The sequence below is a fragment of the Priapulus caudatus genome, unplaced genomic scaffold (genome assembly GCF_000485595.1).
Source record: "Priapulus caudatus unplaced genomic scaffold, Priapulus_caudatus-5.0.1 Scaffold139, whole genome shotgun sequence".
NCBI lineage: Eukaryota > Metazoa > Priapulida > Priapulimorpha > Priapulimorphida > Priapulidae > Priapulus > Priapulus caudatus.
In genome coordinates, this window is record NW_014577200.1 from 60749 (window position 1) to 64534 (window position 3786).

At 49.2% G+C, this 3786-nt stretch overlaps 1 long non-coding RNA gene across 1 annotated transcript; it reads left to right on the forward strand.

Annotated features, from left to right (window-relative positions):
• Positions 1-227: 227 nt before the first annotated feature.
• LOC106806068 lies at positions 228-1830 on the forward strand. Its single transcript, XR_001393498.1, has 3 exons — positions 228-400; positions 950-1195; positions 1500-1830. It is a non-coding gene; the product is annotated as an uncharacterized LOC106806068 (long non-coding RNA).
• The last annotated feature ends 1956 nt before the right edge of the window (positions 1831-3786 follow it).

A 3786-nucleotide genomic window follows, 5' to 3' on the forward strand; every position in this document is an offset into this window, starting at 1 on the left:
TGCGGCGAATTTCCCCGGTGTATGGTTTTAATAGTAAGGGTTAAGTTGAGGGCGCGTGCGGACTCACAGCGTGCTGTTCACAGCGGGCGGTGGAAGGTGTGATAAGTGGGTGCTGGAGTGAGGCTGTGCGGCTATTGGCGGTCACACAATGCATACAAATTAATTTCTCTCTGACGTATTCGCACTGAATTCCCCTCCAATCGATTCTCTCGCCTTTCAGACGGAATTGTCGATGCGCCCTCTGCTGACAGGAATGCACGGCGGCCAAAGTCGATTGCCGGCTACCTTCACCCGGAGGATCGCAGCGTCTCATTCGCTCGCAGGAGAAACGCGCAGCAAGCTAAGCGGCAGTCTCTTTCCACGGGCGATATCCGCAGCGTGGGGAGGGACAGCAGGCAGTGTGAGTGCGGGCGGACTAGCGTTGTGTGGTGCAGCGTGGGGAGGGACAGCAGGCAGTGTGAGTGCGGGCGGACTAGCGTTGTGTGGTGCAGCGTGGGGAGGGACAGCAGGCAGTGTGAGTGCGGGCGGACTAGTTGCCTGCTGTCCCTCCCCACGCTGCACCACACAACCCCCACGCTGCACCACACAACGCTAGTCCGCCCGCACTCACACCTAGTCCGCCCGCACTCACACTGCCTGCTGTCCCTCGTTGTGTGGTGCAGCGTCGGGAGGGACAGCAGACAGTGTGAGTGCGGGCGGACTAGCGTTGTGTGGTGCAGCGTGGGGAGGGACGGCATCACATTTTGGGGCTGGTGGGGAGTTTTCAGCCAGACTACAATGCCAGTGATAGTACTACTGCTGTAAAATTGCACGCTCACGCTTCGTCTGACGTTTGTTTCGGTTTCGGTGGCAGCGACGATGCTCTCCTTCTTCTTCCGGGATTCTCGTCTTTGGTCTGTCCTTTCCGCGTCTTCTGCGCTTCACCGCGCGGCGTGTCCTGTGCTTGCAGGTGGCGACCGGTTGCACGAATCACACCAGAGCATCAAAGACCGTGTGCTGAAAGCGATGCGCAAGTACAAGCCGAAGGGAGGCGATGCGGAGAACGCACACGCTGGACCGTCAACGCTCAGCAAGATACGCGCAAAGCTGAGGAAGAGTAAGGAGACGGACATACACCGGCTCCACCCGGCACCGCAGCTACACCCTGTGCTGCCGCCGCCGCCGCCACCGCTGGACGCGCCACAGACTAGACGCGGTAAACAGCGCCGCCTAGTGGTGGCTCGTCGCGCCGCTGCCCCCACGCTCTCTCTTCCTCTTCAGCGTCTTGCTTGGTACTCCTCGGTGATAGTGCACGGTCTGTTTCGAAAGAGTCTTACAGGGAACTTTAAGACCTGTCTCGCTTGCTCTCTGTCTCTCTTTCTCGCTATGCATTGCTGTGGTTAACACTTGCGTGTGGCGTATGTTGTGATACTAGCAGCACGAGCGGATGGGTTGTCTCTCAGAGTCAGACTCTAGGCCAGCCAATCTGACGTGTGGGTTTTACTTTGATTGTGTTGTAGACGAGCTCAGCGCAACGGAAGTTGCCGCGGGAAAGGTGCAAGGATTCGAGAGAGGTATGGGCACGCAACTTATGCATCAGTCGTCTGTTGTGCATGCAGCGCCATCTGTGGCCATGATTGAAGACATGGCTGCTAGATTGCTGAGCCCTGCTGAGAGTGATGCGCTTCTGTATCACGTGAGGAGGGTAGGTCGTCATTGGTTTATAACACACAGATCCATCCACTATGTGTGAAAATATCGACCAATACGAAAAAGCTTGTTTCTCTAACATTTCTTTTGCGAGAACACTATTCAAAGGAACGTCTGTTTGTCCAAAAACTCATCATCATTGACTTCAATAACAGTTGCTAAAGTGGGATGTGCAATCTAATGTCTAGAAGTTAACTGTGGGTTTCTCTTATAGTTATATAAGCATCTGTTTTACAAAGGATGTGAATAGTTGATAGAGGATATGGGGTTTAATTTTTTTTTTTACCAATTTAAAAAAAATTGTTTTAACCCACTATATGTTCTTGGAACGTTTGCATAAACTCACAAAAATATATCAGTTTTGCATATTATTTTTCGTTTTGGCTTCTCACAATTGATTATTACCTCCAGTGGGTAGTTGTGTCATTTCTGTCACCCAACTCCCATAAAAGTTTCTCTTCTTACTATATCTATTCTTCTCTGCTGTTATACTAGGTGGTCTAACATTGCATTCGTGCATTATCCTGGTACTGCAAGGGAAGCTGTGTTTATATGGTTAGGTGGTGGAAAACTAATGACATCCTACCTGAATCAGTATGGCTTTGTCTCTCGCTTGCAGTGTGTCTGTTCTCTTTGTCTTCGATATCTTGTGAGAGTAATGAGCATTTCTATTGTAGTTCTGCGGTAATTTGCATCTGCTGTATCCGTTTTCCGTGTACCGCTCTTCTTACTTACTGTGCGTTTGTGTGTGTGTGCGTGTGAGCGTGCGTGTGTGTGTGTGTTTGTTTGAGTGACCGTGTGGCGTGTGTGTGTGTGTGGGTGTGTGTGTGTGTGTGTGTGTGTGTGTGTGTGCGTGCGCTGCGTCGCGTGCTGCCCGTGCGTGCCTGCGTTTGTTTGAGCAAGTGTGTGTGCTGCGTGTGCACAGTGTGTTTGTTTGATGAGTGTGTTGTTACGTGCGTGCGTGCGTGCGTGCGCGGCGTGCGTGCGTGCGACGTGTGGTGTGTTTTCGCGCGCCGTGCGTCGCGTGCGTGGCGTGCGCTGCGTGTCGTGTGTGTGTGGCTGTTGTGTGTGCTGTGTGTTCGGCATGTATGTGTGTGTGTGCATCCCGTATAGCGCACGTGATAGTGTGGTCGTGTGTGTGTGTGTTGTGTGTGTGTGTGTGTGTGTCTGTGTGTGTTTCGTTGTTCGATGTAGTGTGTGTGTGTTCGCATGTATGTGTGTGTGCTCGCATATGCGCGCGTCTGTGTATGTGTGTTTATAAGATGGCTAGTGCTCCCTCTCGGCCTACCACGTCTGATTTCTTAATCTATCTCCATTTCTATCTCATTTCTATCTGTTTTCATCTTGATTTCGTTCATCTTGGTGATAGTGTCCGAATAGAGTGCGTTCCCGTATCCAGTCTGGGTAGTGTGTGAGTGATTGCTTGTGTATGAAGTTCGTGAATATTAAAATTTTCAGATACTACATGCCTTGAACATAGTGAGCGTTCTCTATGACGTCATAGTTGTCCGGTCGATTGTTGGTGACTCTAGCTGTTGCTACTAGCCTCATGCCAGTTTGCTGTTGTGACATTGCTGTGTGCAAACGGCTATCCCTAATACTTAGTAATAAGTTCCTTTCATTCGGTCCTGCTAGTTATTGTGCTGTGCAACCTGGACCATACTTGTAGCTACAGTGCCTTGTTTGACCATGCGCACGTCTGCTTGCTTAAGAAAATTGCCATGTACGGTGGAGGTCACTAATACGTTCTGATTTGCCCTTAGTTAGAAGCCATGGAATAAAGTACTATGATAGCCTATGCAATCACTAATAAATAATCAACAGGTTTACCTGAAATTGCCACACCAATACTTAAATTTGTTAGACTCCTTATTCAAGATAGTAAAGATTCAAATTGCATGATACACATGCTATGATTATTGTGCATTGATATATCTGTATACAGAAGAAGCAATGGTCTCATTATATTTTCATTATTCTTATTTTCTACTGGTGTTCCTGGTACGATGCATGGAAAAACAAAATAGACACCTGCCAGAGTGGAATAATATAATATATCATAATATACTAATTATCTTTGTATATGTCATATGTGTG